Source organism: Athene noctua, chromosome Z (genome assembly GCF_965140245.1).
Source record: "Athene noctua chromosome Z, bAthNoc1.hap1.1, whole genome shotgun sequence".
NCBI classification, from domain to species: Eukaryota; Metazoa; Chordata; class Aves; order Strigiformes; family Strigidae; genus Athene; species Athene noctua.
In genome coordinates this window covers 1,329,728-1,347,410 of record NC_134077.1, presented here as the reverse complement: position 1 = coordinate 1,347,410, position 17,683 = coordinate 1,329,728, and the positions used below count along the sequence as shown (strand labels likewise).

At 47.4% G+C, this 17,683-nt stretch overlaps 1 protein-coding gene across 22 annotated transcripts in view; it reads right to left on the bottom strand.

Annotated features, from left to right (window-relative positions):
• The window catches only part of TCF4 (transcription factor 4), a 238,988-nt gene that overhangs the window by 95,806 nt on the left and 125,499 nt on the right, over positions 1-17,683 (bottom strand). The window lies entirely within an intron of this gene.

Genomic DNA, 17,683 nt, shown 5'->3' with positions numbered 1-17,683 from the left:
CCAGTTGCGCTCCGAGGGGCTGCTCCGTCCCCTCGGTGCTCCCCAACAGGGAGCTGCTGCCGTCGGGGTTACGTGGGGCGTCCCCGGAGGCTCCCGCCCAGACCCCCGCCCCAGGAGTGGGTGCCCCTGGCCCAGGGCCCAGCGACCTCCTAATTAACGCTACCCATCTCGCCGTCACCAAATTAAACCCAAGCGCTACGCTCCAGACAGCTTTTTCTACAACAAAAATTAACTTTTTTGGGGGGGAAAACGCATCTCAAAAACATTCACCGTAACTGTCACAGACTCGTTTCTTTGCTCTGTTAAGGAAAAAACCCACAAACAAGTAACTCGAAGCAGAGAAAAGCTCCTTCCTTTGTCTGCTCTGGGACAGAGACCTTCTTGTGAGGTAAAAGAGAGGTGGGTCCTGCGTTAAGGGGACCTCACCGGGCACTCCGGGGAGGAAAACAACGATAAAAATATATATGTAGTTATTCTGAGATGCTTGTAAAAGGAACAGTGGGCATTTATTACTGTTCAGCCTACATGTCACACTGCTAATGGCCTGCAACAAAGAGAGAGATAAAACGTTTACAAACCACAGTGCCATCGATTACACAACCTTTGGAGCTCGCCCCCGCTCCAAATCGGATCTTGGGAACGCAAGGAATTATCAGGCATCCAAGTTAATATTTACCGCTAAGAAATGATGAGTTTAAAAGCCAAAGTGTTACATTTGTCAAAGTCCCCACCAGTCTTTGGCTGGGGGTTTCCCGGGTCTGTACATGGGTTATCTTCGGGTGGGAGCAGGACAGCGGGCCGCGAGACGTCGCAAAGCTTTGAGCTCATCTGTATAAATCCCGCGGGCACATTCTTGCATTAGAGCATCTACTGGACTCCCAGACCCACGCAGTTTGCAGTTTATTTGTTTCGTAATAAACAAAGCTAATAACGTATTGAATTTGCCAGTTGAATGTTACGAGTTGGAGCTAAAAGCAATCACAGAAAAGGAGGGGGGTGAAAAAAAAAAAAAAGCAACGGAGCAAAATCCATTTTCACATCGAGCCATGCAGCTGTATTTTTTATCAACTGCAACGTTTTTGCTTTTTTCGTTGCTACACGCAAGCCTGTCTTCTTTCTAGCAATTTGTAAAATAAGTCATCGACTAGTGAATCCTGCCTCCAAAATTTGAATAACTAGACAAAGAATTAAAGCTGGGTAGGGAGAAGATACGCATGTACTATGACAAAGTAATATCCATATGGATACGATATTACCCCTCCCGGAAAAAAACAAATGTTGCTTCCCTTGCAAACCTGAAGTTTTTTTGCTTTTCAGATGAAAAACCACGTGAATTTCCCTTCAGTGTTTGTTTCAGACCTAATAGGTAGGAAAGGCATTTACAAAAAGATATTTTCTTTTCCCTTTGTTACAGAAACAGGTGAGATTAGAGCATGGCAGAGCGCTGCATTTTACTAATAGAACGTTAATTCAGATTAAAGGAAAATGGCCTTGATGCCTCTAATCCGAAAGCTTCTGAAAACACTCATCAGGGAAAAATACCTCAAAAAAGGCCTTTTTTTTTTTTTTTTTGGCTGACAACCTGGATGGTTTTTGGTTTTTTTTTTTCCCCCTGCCATCTTCACGCTACGCCGCGATCCGGTATCAAACCCATCATCGCGGGGATGTTGCAGGCAAGAGAAAAACGGGCTTAGATGAAAACAGATTAAGCTCCTTTCCTGAACGATTGCCAAATGTTTGTGGGTCGCGCTGGCGGTGGAGTGTTCCCGCGCGCAGCTGCCGCCCCGCGCGATGTATAGCGACCGCGGGACATATGTTCCCCTCTCGCCCAGAGCCTCTGCTTTCTCCCACCCGCTGGGGGTTCCTCCTCCTCAAGGATGAGGATGGGGATGAAGGCTGAGACACTCCCCACCCCACCCCCTGCACCCCAGGCTCCCCAGCATCTTCGGGGCCGACCTGGGCGCTTCGCCGTGTCTCCTACAACTCTGTTGGCTACTCGTCCAAAATGTCTCTCTAAAAGCTATAAATTTCAGGTCGATGGTGAGAATCCACGCGCTTTATCTAAAAACCAAAAAGCCCTGCTATTTTTCATCGTGTCACTCCGTTTTTTAAATTAATTTTTTAAAAATTTTCAAGATCAAAGCTCCTTTGCTGGCTTTACTGGGCTCCCCCTTCCCTGCATTGTTGCCTCTGCTCCGGCACCGACGTGCCCGTGGCCCCCGGGCAACCCCGCAGCTCCTGCTCGGCTGGGCTACCCACTCACCCAAGTCAATTATGGTTTTTTTTTCCCCAGGAAAAAAAGCAGCAAGGAAGGTGTACTGTCACTTTCCTCAACCCCCAAAGCCCTGTGCACATACCCAAGGCGATAATTTGCGACGTTACGCTCCTCGGGGCTGGGGAGTGACTGCCACCCCCCTGCCCAATACCTGCTCTTCTCCCAGCGCTCTTAAACCATCCCCGTTTGGACTTTTTGACATCTATTCCCTCGCAAATTTGCTAACAAAGCAACTTGAAATCACATCTAATTTATGCTGAAGCAGATGAATAGGACGTAATTTTTTTCCAGATCTTTTTTTTTTTTTTCCCAAATACAACAGATTTCTAACTGCAACTGTCCTGTTTTCCTCCCCTTTAGTAAAATCACAGGATACAGGATTATAGCTCATCATCTAGATTTCAGCTGCTCTTACATGCTCTATCCTCAGTTTATGAATTTTCACTTAAGTCAAGTTAACTAAGTCATGCCGCATACACATCTGAATCATTTCTTGGTTATTTCCTTCTGTGATTTCAATCCTCTGTTTTTAATCAAATTATGAAACTAAATTTCCACTTATCATGTGACTATCAGGGCATCTGTTCATAATCTGTCCAATTCCTACAAATACTCCTTTCTTTGGCTTTTGGAAATTTGGCAGCTCTCTGCAAAATCTTCTGTGTCATTTACGTCCAGTATTTCTCTCTAATGCCAAGTGTAAATTGCAACCCATTGATGGCAAACACAGAGAAACAATTTCCCTGGGTTTCGCCGAGTGTGTTTTCAAGCTAAGGTACTGTTTTCCTTTTTTACTTAATCAACCATAATTCTTAAAAAGTATCTGCAACAAAATTTTGACTTTTACAGCACAAAGGAACTTCTCTCACCGAGATTTAATTTTTCACAGAGATTCTTTTTTTTTTTTTTTTTTCCAAGAACACTCACGTGTATGAAGTGAGAGAAATTTTAATCTGTTTATTTTATTTTCTCTATCTGATGGCAAATAACCTTTTGTTTCATTTCTTCTGCCTTCTAGGGCAGCACCTTCAGATAGCTGTGCACAGCGTTCAGCAGTTTTCTTTTGACTTTGACCTTTTCCATTAAAAAATGCTTGCAGGTATTATCAAATAATTTTTCATGTTCAACTAACCCTTGTGCATTAATGTCATCAGTATTAGTTCTCCAGGTTTTTTTAATTTTTTCACTATCTCTTCCTCTGCATAATTTAAAATTGCTCTTTAAGTTTAAAGCTTTCTGGAGTAATTTTTCCCAGTTGTGCTTTTTGAATATAATATCAGCACAACAACAGCAACTTTTAAAGTTCATTTACTGGTTTCACAGCAGCATTTTGTGGACACAGAGTGCTCTTAAATGTGGCTGAGGATCAACCACCTCTGGCCAGCGAGGGTTTCAGATTTGGTCCTGTGCTCGTTTTTCTCATCTATTTCAGGTGAGTGGGAAAAAAAAAAAAAAAAATAAAATCTTTGTGGCTTCTTACTTAATTTTTCCCACATTTACTCTTGGTGTTTGCTTGCTTCTTCCCATCCCTTCGTTCACCATTAGGCATGATGACTCAGATTATTATACTGCTGCTTGATTATCACTAAAGGTTAGTTACTTGTTTGCATTAACGATCCCCATCTTTCACATTTACAGTGAACATTTGCTCATCAACTGCACGGTCTTTACTGTTTTTCTAAAGCTTGAGTATAATGAAAATATTTCATTTCTTAGTATATGGGAAAAATAGGCAAAATGTGCCTCAACAGAACAAGTAAAAGGCACCAAAATTTCAAAAGGAAGAAGGGACTTTCTCCTCCACTAAGGAGTTTTGCAAAATCCAGCCTCTGCTCCATTGATGCCTTTCTGCTGTGCAGTTTTGGAGCTGGAAACACCTCCCTTTACTGCAGTTCAGATGCGAATCCTCGTGATTTCACTGCTGCGAAGATCAGCAAAACGCGGTGTTACAGATGCTTATGCATGGGGTGGAATGTATACGTACCCAAACACACACGGACCCCCAAAAATCGGGTGTCCCATACAACGTCCTGACTTTTCTGGAGGCTAATACCCTCCCAACTCCGCCAGCCCCGCGCTGCTGCCGCCTCCTCCCCGGCCAAGCACCGTCGGGCTCCTTTGTGCTGGCTCCCAGGCAGCAATAAGGACATTCTCTCTGCTTTGTTATTAATCTTTCAGAATATAGTTTTCATTTACACGCTGAAATTGAGCCAGATGATTATAGTGTTTAAAAACACAGGCTTAAATACAGGTAATACTCATATAAATATGTCCCGGTGAGGAACAAAGACAAAAAAGGGGAAAGTCCTTGTGGTGACTGGGGAAGGGGGATGGGGTGAGGAATGTGCCATCGTGCTCACCTCAAAAAAGCCATAAAACCTCAAAAAATAAAAAACCCAAACTCAAAAATAACAAAGCTGTTGGGTTTCTTACTGCCCAGAAGGGCTGGTATTTGGTGAAGATGGGACCAAGCGATGGAAGGGACTTTGGTCAAAGCCCAAGGAGAGTGTTTAATGCAGAGAAAGTTCTGCCTCGCTGCTGACTCTGCCCACGGAAACACTCGGCTTTGGGTTTTAGTTGGGTTTGCAACATCCTGATGTTGCCCACGGCTCCGGCCGCTGCGCCCTGCTCGCCCTGGGCCAGTGCCTACAGCCTCTCCGCGAGGGGAAATCATCCGCGATTGTTGTGGGCCCCGCCCGGGGTTTGTAACAGCGCTGCGTCAGAAAGGAACTGCGGGGAGCTGAGGGGGTGAAGCCCAGGGCCCCGCCTAACGGCCCGTTCCTGGGAAAATTCACCCCAGAACCATCTGCAGGCAGTGGAACGGCGTGAAAATCCAGTGCCCCGGACCCGGGCAGCACTCCCACCTCTTTGCGTGCCGCGGTACCGGGCGAAGACTTTGCGATCAAGAAAATGAAGCAAGCTTAGGACAAGTGTAGGTGCTCAGTTTGTAGAAAATCACGAAGCGAGTTCGGCTTAACGTGAATCTTATCTGAAGCACACCGGTAGAGCCATTTTCCAGGACGGAAGATTTGCTATGGAACTGAACAGCCCTCAGTTTAGCCCAGGATAAATCCTCCGAAGTCACCGGGGGCCTCCTGGGCGTTAATGAAGGAAGAATTTGGCCCAGGGACAGCAGCTGGATTTTGGGGGATTGCTGAATATAGTGAAGCTTTGTCTGCGGTATTTTTTACAGAGCGCCACAGCGCTGCGAGAAAACAGGCTCGTCACATCGCCAGAGAGTTCAGCCCATCGACAACATCTATCAGAAAATCCCTCCGTTACCTATCCCGCTCAAAAATGCCAGCTAAATATGTATGGTAAGATGCTGCAGGTATGAAAAGGTGCAACAAGAGCGGGATATGAATGTATGGTCAAAAAAGGGCACGATAAAAACTTACGGAGGGTTGAAAAATGATCAGATAAACCCGGTATTTGTCAGTATATACGTACTGGAAGGGCTCGCTGCATTATGAAACGCATGTCCTGGTATCCCTGTTTTTCACAGTGCCTCCCAGCACACAAGTATCTGTATTTCTATGCAACACTGAAGTTCAGAACATCTCTAAGTGCCCACTTTCTCAAACATCTCCAATCCTATACCATCTGGTAGGTATCAGCACTGCGGTCACTTATGGGGGGGGAGATGGACAGGAGACAGTGAGGATTAATGACATGCAGAAACGAATGCTGCGCAGAGAAGGCCATTTTTGCACTATTTTTCCCTGAGAAAAATACCAAAGACTTGCTGGCAGGAGCTGCTTCGTTGGGCTCTGCTTTTTTTCAGTTCAAGTAAGCACTTCAACATGATTCAGTGAGGATGTCCTACCACTACTTGCTTCAAAATGTTCCTCTCTGGCAAATTATTACAAACCCTAAAAAAAGACCTGTTAACCTCACAAGTCAATTATCATCACTCTTCCCTGTGTAAGCATTCGACTACAAACAGCTTAAGACAAAAATCCTGGCTCAAGTTGTCTCAGACAGGGTAAAATACCCTGACATGCCTCTGTCTTAAAAAGGTGTTTCGTGGCTGAATTCCCATTTTTAATGATATAATTATTGTTTTCCCTTTGAATATGAGAACACAGGAGAGGCTTACGGAAGTTCAAATGCATGGGAAACGGCATTTTTCTGAAATTATGTTAGTAATATTTTTAACCAAAGTTACCGCAAAAACATCTGAGAGAACCAAAGAAACTTCCTGTCCAAAAAAATAACAAAACCCCTGCTAAATACTTGCAGTGCCTCGGAGGATGTGTTTTTTAACTTCTTACTATTCTGAAGATAAACAACGGCCTCCCCCTTTTTTGATGGGTGGGGAAGCAAGATTTCAAGATTTTGTAGGGGGGATAAAAAAAAAAAAAAAAAAGGCATTATCCTCTGTGTCAAAGCCATTTGTGTGTCCCCGAGTGATTTAGCATCATGCGAGGCTGGCGTGGATCTGCGTCACGCGGGTTAGGAAAGGATGCTTAATTAGTTAAGCTCACTTATTTACGTGCGAGAGCGTGCGCCTGCTCTGGGGTGAGGAGCAGAGAAGTGAAACCTCAGCCACTCGTTGCAGAGGAAGCGGAGGGAAGAAGTGGGACTCGAAGCTAACGGTAGGCGAGAGCTGGAAATAAATCACGCCTGCGCGCCCCAGGCAGCGGCACGCTGCGACCCGGCAAAGCCACGGCGGGGCCCCCCCGAGGAGAAGGAGAGCTGGGGCAAGGACGGAGGGATTCCCACCCAACCCAGAGAGCAACGGCAAAACTCGGGTTCTTTCTGCCAGGGCAGCCGTGACCTTCCCAGGACCAAAGTGAGTGAACGGCCAAGGACGACGCAAAGACACGACGCTGGCGTATGATGCCATCGTCTTCTTGGGAAGGGACTGCAAAAAAATTTAAACTCGAGCAGTTTGAGTATCAAAATCGTGTTTCGTGTTACAAGAGCCTTATGTTTTCACTGTTATAAAGTCACATTTATTTTTTACAGAACCACGTTATGCAAATACGCCCAAACCCAACTAATGATACTTGTGGTATTTAAAACAGGAACTTTCTTTGCTCCTCCATTTTAAATTTCCCTCTGCTACTCACAATCTTCTTCCACACAGCTAAAGCACAGGCTCTTCAACAGAACCCGATATATTCTACCCCAGCACGTAGCTGAGGCTGGATAAAGTGCAAAGGCATATTCATTTCAAGTAAAGTCTGCAAAGTTTAGGTCACCTTGTGCTTAAGACAGGACAAAAAATTAGTCACCCTGCAACAACAACAAAATCAGCAAATTCAGCTGCTATGAGAAATTGGAAGGGGAAAAAAAAAAAAAAAAGACCTTTTCATGCTGATGCAGGTAAAAATATAACAAGCTGGTATTTCAGTAAGGCAGAGGGGAGCGTGCCACCCCAGCCCACTCCTGCTCGCCTGCCTCCCAGTTAGGTCAGCACTGCAGGGGGGAAAAACCAACGTTTGGAGGGAGAAAACCAACAGGTTTAAGTCAAAATGAAGACTGTGTGCACTGGATGAAAACGCTGCAGCGTGCGCCCCAGCCACGCTGGCAGGGAGGGGACGGAGCTGAAGTGTCGCTGCCGGGCACATTACGGTCCCCGGTGGGTTCTCCGCCCAGGCTGGGCACTGCCCGTGCTCAGCACCCTCACGTTTCTGGTCTCTGTCTCCCTTCAGGATTGTCTCCTCGGGCCACAGTGCCCATCCAGCATCTGCACGCCTGGAGTACCCTGGGGAGTTCCTACTACAGGTACATGTATTGCAAATAGAGTCACCCAAGGATTCGCACGCAGAAAGGAAGAGTCAGCAACGCTTCACCCTCACGGTGCAATTTTCATCTCTTCCTCTCATCTCTATTATACAAATAAAAGAGGATGTGAAGAAATGGCATCTTGGCTTGTATTAGCCACAGCGTGGCCAGCAGGGACAGGGAAGGGATCTGAGCCCTGGGCTCGGCACTGGGGAGGCCGCCCCTCGCTGAGGGGGTTCAGTGTTGGGCCCCTCACCCCAAAAAGGCCATTGAATGACTCGAGCGTGGCCAGAGAAGGGCAACGGAGCTGGGGCAGGGTCTGGAGCACAGGTCTGCTGGGGAGCGGCTGGGGGAACTGGGGGGGTTCAGTCTGGAGAAGAGGAGGCTGAGGGGAGACCTCCTGGCCCTCTGCAACTCCCTGCCAGGAGGGGGCAGAGAGGGGGGATGAGTCTCTGGAGCCAAGGCCCCAGCGCCAGGCCCCGAGGGAATGGCCTCAAGCTGCCCAGGGCAGGGTCAGGCTGGCTCTGAGGAAGGATTTCTGTGCAGAAGGGGCTGTTGGGCGTTGGAATGGGCTGCCCAGGGCAGGGGGGAGTCCCCGGGATCCCTGGGGGGGTTGAAGAGTCGGGCTGAGCCAGCGCTGAGGGATCTGGGGGAGTTGGGAACGGTCAGGGGGAGGGTCATGGTTGGGCTGGAGGAGCTTCAGGGGCTTTTCCAACCCGGATGATTCTGGGGTTCTGTGAAACACATGCACTGAACTCCAAGGTGCAGCCCGGGTCGGGCAGGCACTTAGTCCCAGCAACTAAATGGGATTTCAGGATCTGGGGAAGAGCAGACCCTGTGCTCACCCTGTTCATCACCTCTGAGGCCTTTCCTCTCTCCGTTTCGAGGGCAGGAAGACCTGCACTATGGGGGGGAGGAAGGTTTTATCCTGCCTGCGCTGCGGAGAAGCTTCACTCCCACTCCACCATCCTGCTGGTTTCAGGGAAACCAGCCCATGTGGGTTGGTGCCAATTTAAACAATCCAGGACAGGACTGCACGGGGACATGTCCCCCTCTGGGGCTCCTTCCACAGCCCTTTTCTCCCGTTTGCACTCGCAGCACGGACAGGAGACAGAGCAACACCTTCCCAGGCAAAGAGATGCGCAAAGTGCTGAGCCCCGCAGGAGTGGTACCACCGCTCCCGAGTAATACTAGGGACAAAAGTTGTTACAGAACATGTAATTAACCTGAAAGAAAGAATTTTTTTAAAAAAATAAATAAGCCACTCTGCTGAATGACTCTACAGAAAAGCAACACCAGGCTGAAGAGCAGCACAGAGAAGGTTCAGAGTTAACTGCTTTGTTCCTGATTTAGTTAACGTCCTATGGAAATACACAGAGTATCTTTGAGCAACTGAATCACTAAAGGACTGAAACAGAAAAAAAAAGAGCCAGAAGTTACACAGCAAAATTTGTAAAACCAGCCAACTTCAGAATAAGATTCGAATACTGGAAAACGGTAATGGCCAGCATCGCTGTTCTCCCATCCCGACGCAGCAGCGGGAGTCCACGAGGAAGAAGCAGCCTCATTCACCCTCGCTGGGTGCTTCAAAACCTGCCACAAAAGGTGCCTTCTGATTGTACATTTGCAATTCCCCAACTGTCTGTGCTGCTCTACACGTGTACGAACACGTCAAATCTATCGTTACGTTATCAGGATGTGCCATGTGCCCATAAAATATGACAAGCAGGAGAAATTTCCATATGTGACTCCAGTATTTCATGCCTGGGGATGAAGAAAGATGTAGCTGTTACAGAACTCTCCCTGCTGCTGCCAGAAGAGCAGAGTGGTGACTTGCACTTACTGCAAATGGAGCTTCTCACAAGTCTTCCAAAGCCGGGCTAGGAATCAATCATTTTGCAAAGCCTGTCCAAGACTGGTCATCATGGAATAAAACTTCTAAAAATGATTGATTTGAACTGGATATACGTATTAAAAAGAAAATAGTAAGGATTGATGGAAAATTAGCACTCTTGCACGCTCAAGGTTTAAAGAAGAGGAGCGCAGAAGCAGGATGGAACCGGTGAGTTGTGTTTTGGCCAAGAGTCCCTGCAGGGGCATTAGGGAAAGGCAGGGGCTGTTCCCAGCCCAACGTGGGCCGAGGGTAAGACCCGATGACATGACATGGCCTCACGAAACCTCTGTCTGAGGTTCTTAACATCGCACTTTTCAGGACTAAGGGGGCAAGGAGGATCTTCCAACTGTGGCAACAACCTCTTTCATATCTTTTTCTTCACCACAAATACACTGAAGGCTCTGCTGGCAAACTGCAGGAGCCCAACACCCCTCCCGCGGCCTGGGGAAGGTGACATAAAGCAACGGGCAGCTTCTTGATAATTTTCTCTGTGGATGACGAGAATATGTTGAGCAGTTAATTGCCATTTTTTGCATTCCGTGAAATAATGAAAATATCACCCTCTCCAAAAATTGGATTTGTCACAGCATCTTGTTACGCAATGTAAAGGCATCACTGTATATTAGAGTGTATGTAAAAAAAAAAGAGACAGAGAAACACCCAAGTGAGTTGTATTTCAGTGATACAGTTGGCTTTTATTCAGCTTTATATGAATTTTTCCCCAGACACTTCTGAAAGACAAGGATGTGGGAAAGAGCCACGACTCTAACTGTAGTATAGCCTATACCTTTACTATTTAAAAATGTCTTCTCCTGATAGTCAACCAGGATCTTTTTTCAAAGAAAGAAAACAGTTTAAAAAACAAACAAAAAAAGACAAACCTATAAACATGCAGACAGATGGTTATATTCTGTCCTTAACTTCAAACCAAAATAAAAATATTAATGTCTCCATTGTTGCTAAACATACCGCAGCAAGACTTGACTGCCTGGCACACACGCACCTCAGCTGCTGCAAAGGCATGGAGAGGTACCTGGCTCCTGGGTTATATTATTATTTAGTATTTGTAAAGCACCAACAATGTGTTCGGCACTTTTTAAAGCCGGGGTAGGGGGGAGAAGGTTTAAAAGTGCTGCTCACAAGCGGAGAACACAAGGCAGAGCAGGCCGGCTGCGCGGGGGAAGCCCGGGCTGCAGCCCAAGGACAGAGACGGCGCGGAGGGATGGAGGGGTCGAGGCCTCTCCCTCCCCCTGCGAGGGACACGTCTGAACCCGAGCCCAGAGCCCTCACCAGAACAGGCCTACACCAGCCCCAGGCTGCAGCAAAACACAGGTCAGTTATGGGGGGGGGGGGGGGGGAAAGCGCTAAAAGGGGAACAGTGAAAACCAAGCAAAACAGGAAAGGGGAAGCGAGAAAGACACACCACAAGGCATGGCTAAGCCGTTGGCTGGTGGCCCCCCTGGCTCTGCAGATGTGGAGCCCTAACTTCAGCACGGCCACCCTGAAATGTGGGTTTCTGCTCCCGAGCGGAGGATTGAGGGGGGATGACTCAGCTCGCCCGGTTCCAAGAGTCAGAGCCGCGGGGCACCAGCCCCCAGCTCCCCCCTCCCCTCCCCGGGCACCTCTGCCAGGGACGGGGGGTCCCAGGCTGAGCGCTCCCCTCCCGGTGTCTCTGGGAGAGCCACACGACACCCTTCGGGTAACTGGGGAGGCACCTACGGCCACCTGCGACGTCGGCGGGACGCAGGGACCCAACCCTGAGGTGCCCGGAACACCCTGCACTTTGCTGCCCTAGGAAGCATTTTCCTGCTGAATTAAAACAAGCTTGAAAAGCGTCTTCAGACGAGGGAAACAAAGAATTAGAAAAGAAGTAGGGAATGCTCCATGACAACTCCACAGCCATTTGATGTTGCTTGTACGTTTGAGGTATCAGAGGGTTTTCTTTTTTTAGGCAGGCTGATAGCAGAACTTAGTCATTGTTTTTAATTATTCCATACATAAATAGCTGGTAGGATTCATATCCTCGTATATTCCCTGAAATCTCTACTTGTCAAAAGTAATTGCTCCCTTTTTTAAGCCAAGCAGCAAAGGAATAAATCACACAACAAGAGAAGCACAGCTAGGGTGTTTTCTTCCAAAGAAAAAAATATCACTAAGGTCAGTGCTGATGCCAGGCTGGACCGATGGTAACCGCGGCGTAACGCCACAATCCTCCAACACCGGCTTTCAAGTGGGATGGAAACATACTTCTTTTTTTCTCCAGCTATTAACAAGAAGGAAGTTAAAGAGCTTTCTGTGAAAATCAGGTGGCGAGAGTTTACTGGAATGTGAGAGCTCTTAAAAATACACAGATCGTGGGCTTGTGTTTATCTGGACCTTCCCAGGGAGTATGTGGTAAAACAGGTGAAGAAATTCCACAGGCAGTGCAGCAAGAAGGAGCTGCTGTCTAAACGTACGGCACTTGTTTGTTAAAACACTGATTTCTCCGTCTGTCCTTATACCAAACTGTTTACTTCTTTGTTTAAACAATCTAAAATCGATTTATTAGCTCATGCAAAGTGCAAACAGAAGAGATGCATTAGATTTTGCAACTCCGAGAGATCTGGAGAACTTACAGATTGATTAAACTGCAGCTAGAAATACAGTAAAGACGTTAGAAAATGAGAAATTTTGTGACTTGTAGAAAGGAATTAATAGGTGTGTTAGAAAGTAGAGATCCTAAATTTTATGTGTAGCGTGTGTTTTGAAAATAGCGATTATTTTAATAATTAGTGTTCTGTATCTATCCGTGCTTGTAAAGGACCATGTTTCTCCATCTTGAGCTGTTCTGTATGTGAAGTTCCTGTCTGCAGTCGCATGGTAATTAAGTGTGATTAAAGATGCTATTCATTCCCCTGCAAAGCAGCAGGTAACCACATGTCAGAAGGGGGTGGTGGGAGAACAGAGAAACTTCTGGGCAGTAAAAAGGCTATTGGAAATGGTCTGTTGGAAATGAGCAATGCGACAGCGTACCGCAGACGCTACAGAGGCGGCCACGTGGGTTTGCGGCAGCCGTAGGAGATCATCGCGTCCACAAACACGATGGCCACCTGAAGAAAATAATATTTAACAGAACCTTTTTATTTCTGCACGCACCGGGCAACGTGGAGACCCCAGTCACGGCCTGGACAAGCTCTGGCCAGAAGCAGAGAGAAAAGCATCTCAGCAGCCAAACCCACCACTAACAAACCAAGCCTGTGTGTCCAGAGGGAAAAAAAAAGGTGTGGAAGGTGCGTGCCTCCTGGGAGAGGGTAACTGCTGCCGAAACGCTGGGGGAAGCAGGGGAGACTCATAAAAGACAACTGCTCCCAGAAAACCAGCAAGACTCTTTTGTCTGAGAGGTGTCAGAAATTAGGTCGATACCAGCATGCTGAAGCATCCGCCCAGAAATCCATTTCTTACAGCTATCTTGGGTCTCTCACCATCCTTTGTTGTATCTCGACGGATGAGTCTGTGCTGCGGACGTGTGTGTACACACAGCACGCACGAGCTCCTCCTCCTCTCTCCATCTTTGTGTAAAATTGCCGGTGAAAGCTGGAGATTTACTGAACCCTCTGGAATCAAGGACCCAAACCCCTTGACAACCGAGGCAACCGGCACAGCCTGGAGTATGGAAAATCACTTCAACACAAGAAAACACTTTTTTACTGTTGAGGGTGCTCAACCACTGAAGAGGCTGCCTGGAGAGGTTGTGGGGTCTCCATCCTTGGAGATACTCAGAACCCCTCTGGACATGGCCCTGGGCACCCCTGAGCAGGGCTTGGGCGAGGTGACCTCCAGAGGTGCCAACCTCCATGATTCTGTGAGTAAAGCTCGAGAGTTGGAGTGTCGTTAGCGAGACTCTACCCTTGTCTTCACAATTACCACCCTGATTAAGAATTTCTGATTGCCCCCAAAGTGGTGTTTTTCTTCAGAACTTGCTGGAACTGTCATTACTTTGCAGGTGAGCCGAGCTGGATGATCTAACGGGCCTGACGGCTCGTTACAGGAGTGATTCGGAGAGGACACGGCTTGTTAACGGAGCCAGGGAACAGAGGGGTGGTTCACCACCGAGACGTGAACATGGGGCTACAGAGGAGACTGTCGTCTTTGGAGAGAGCCATGAATGGTTGGTGAAAGCTTTGCACCAAGCATACAATGAAAATGGTTTCAGCTATTATTCTACCAGACTGAATTTTTTGCTTTTTAGAGTTTATGTGTTTATGTCAGCAAAACCTGCCAAACCATCCCTTATATGCCAAGGCGAGCATCGCCGGCTATCACCCCTGTACGCCATGGCCCTCAACAGTCAATTCTGAGGCCTGAAAATTGCCAGAATTAGTCAAAGCACAGCCTGCCTTTTTGCTGGAGGTCTTCCATCACGCTCTGACCAGACCTGAAGCAGCACAGCGAGCCCACAACCTGCCAGGGTAGAAGCGCGGGCAAGCGGCGCTCTCCTTTTTATCGCCTTGACGATAGCACAGAAAGTCAGAGTGCAGCGGCTGCGAAGGCAAACCCAGCTCCTATTAGCACTCAACCACAACATAAACCTATTATTGCACATTACAAATCGCAGTGTTATTCTGTTGCCAGGTTATAAGCTCCAGAAAGGTGCCCTTGGAATGCTCACTTCCAACAAAATAGCCCTCAGCTTAACATTTGATCCAAAGGGCTAAGAGAAAAGCACTCCTTTTACCACTAAATTGCAGCGTTGGGTTTTAGCATTTCTTCAATTATGATATGGACAATGAAACCGTGTCTTTCTGGATGCATGAGGAATTCTGCTAAATGAGCCATTCAGACATCTGAACTTAAGTCTGTTCCTTAATACATTTGATTAACATGGAAATTTTATCTCTTATGTCATTATTTTAGTGCTGTAACATCAAAAACATTAGTCCACAACGTGCCCACGATCACAGGAGGATAGTTTATGGGCGTCAGAACTAATTTCTGGAGCAGGAGCAATGATTCCACCTCCCAAAGCGAGATGCTCGAGCAGAAACAACGACAGAAGTGAATCTTCTCCAGCTACAAATCACCACAGAAGTCACCAGGCGAAATCCTGCTTCCCAGCCCCACTGAACTCCACGGGACTTCTGCCACCGACCTCACGGCAGCCAGAATTTTATCCACTCACACTGATCGTTTGTCCCCGGGGCAGGGATGTATTCAGGGAAAGCCAGATTCAGAGTTTGCCTACTCCCTCTCCTTACCCCACGTGCAAGGTTGTAGCTAGACAAGAGGTTACTACGGCTGGAACCGCTCTGGAGGAATTCTGGACTCAAGGAGCTCTTTCTGCATCTCCTTTAGCCAGTACAAGAGAGTATAATTCCATTTTGAAGCCGGGTTTCCTACGGAGCACATCGCACCCACACGTAGCCCTGGCTGGGAAGGACACGTTGCCCAGCCAAAAAGTCAGAGTGGTCAAATACTTCAAAAGCAAATCAACAAAGCGCTGGAGCTTTTGTTAAGGGCACTGACACTGCACATCTAATGGCAAAAAAAAAAAAAAAAAAAAAAAAAAAGGATTAGCTTCATAGGAACCTCAATTCCTTGGTACGTTAGGTATCTTTTATCACTTTAGTACAGCTTTTGTGTGGCTTTTATAGGGAAGGAGAACAATGGAGAGATTATTAGAGGTAAAGGAATCTTGCCATCAAAATGTGAGGAAACCTAGTTATTTGACTAAGCAAAAAAATACTCAGTAATTTGTAACAGAAGAATAAAATGAACTCGCCGTGTCTCCAGAGGTCTGCAATATGATCTTCAGAAAAGGTAGCTTGCCAATTTAATTGAGGTAGGAGTTATTTAATTTTTTTATATACAGGTATAGTTTTCAATAAAACTACATATGCCTATAATACTGCAATGGCAGATGTGTCTCGATTATTAGAGGTGGGCTCTAGGGAATATATACAATGGATCTTGAAATCCGTAAGCAGCTGTTTGGAAGGGAGGGGTGGAACATTGCAACACACACACATGTTCCTTAAGTGCAGTAATGTTTTGTTATTTTACTGCAGGTGTATTACAGAGATGAAATTTAATAACTTATTGTATACAATACCAATAAAACGGAAAGATTCTTTGCCCTGACGTTCATGAACAAAGTACAAATTAGAAGCAGTTGAGAGCGCAGCGTGCAGGCACCCGCACCCCACCTCGCCTCACACCTTCCCTCTCCGCAGCCACCACTCCGACGGTTTTATTGTTTACTATGAAAAGGTGGGCAGGCCATAAGAAAAAAAAAAAAGGCAAGCAAAACCACCCCCAAAGAGCTCTGCAAGATAGCGAGGAATGTGTTGCTGATCAAATTCAAGCAAGGCGGGAGCGTTTGGAGGCCGAGGGCAGCACCCGTGCGCCCGGTGCTGAGGTCTCTGAGAAGCTGGAAGCCCCCAGCGACGCTGCCAGAGTTATTTTTGTGAGAGTTCTTCTTTAGTGGCTTAAATCAGCAGCCTGATTTCAGACTATGCATTCGTCTCAGTCTCACGCTGAATGAAGCAACGGAGAAGGACCGTTTAAAGGTACGTATCAGATAAAAAGATAATCCCTCCTGCTTTTTTTTTTTGTTGTTGTTTTTTTTCCTCCCCCCTTGTGCCTTTGCTGGACGACTCTTCATATAATTAGAGATGTTGCAACAGCTCAGCCATTCACAGCAGAAAAAGGAAACCCCAGCACTTCTGGAGGAAAAGAGAAAACGGGCAACAGCTATTTCTGTCCTTTCCCTCCTCAGCACGAGGAGAGCAGCGTTACGCAAGGGTTTACAGCCTTTCTGGACACACAGACAGGCGGGCACGGGCAGCTGGGCCGAGTTAATCCACACACACTTGCTGCAGAAGCCGCGGGGGTCTTTCCTTCCATTTCCATTACACTCGTCTTAAAGTTTTCCAGCAATGTTCCTGTTACTTCTATATAAAATCTCTGTCAAAGGTTATGTCGTATCCTCCCTGCACTACGCTCACTAAGCCACAAATGTTCACAGAATTAAAATCCAAGGCCTTCCTTGCCACGGCTTCTCCCCTCGGAGCGAGCTATGACACAGAGAGGATAAAGCACCACGTGAGAAAACCTTCTGAGAAAGGCTGTCCCGGGCACAACACGCCCCGTCGTGTGCCAAAGGCTCCTCTCACCCATCGCGGGGTGTCAGGAAAGACGGGAGGTAAAGGAGAGAGGAGCCACAACCACGCAGGAGGAGGGACGTCAGGGAAGTGCGTGTGGAGTCTGTAAAGAGATTGCAACCTCCAACAAATATTTGGAGTGGGATCCGACGAGAGAGGATACAGGAAAACAGTAGCAGCTACAAGACGGTTGAACTGGGGTTGGGTCTGCGTGAACTTTTAAATGAGTTTCTAGAAACCTCAGCCAGAGCTGGCATGGCCACCTGCCACGGCAGCCTGCCGGGCCCTGCAACGTCAGGCTCCTGGAAAGCCACACCGCTGTTCCAGGGGACGGGGCGGAGGTTTTGGAGAGAAGGGAGCACGGGGAAGCAAGGAAAGGACTGAAAGGAAGGCAGAGAAGGGGCAAGTGAAATGCTAACCGTCGGGTTTCCCTGCAGAAACGCCGTCCTGCCAGTCGCGTCCCCCCGACTTCTCAGGATCTCGGAGCCTGCTCCTTTCTGATCAGGATTCCTCAAATAAATTGCAACCACCACGGTCCCTCAGGAAATCCTGGAGAGCCAGAGAGCTGCCGCAGGTTTGGGCAGACTGCCCGCGGGTGCCTACGGCATTGTAAATGCACGCAGGAGCCATTTTGTTGCAGCC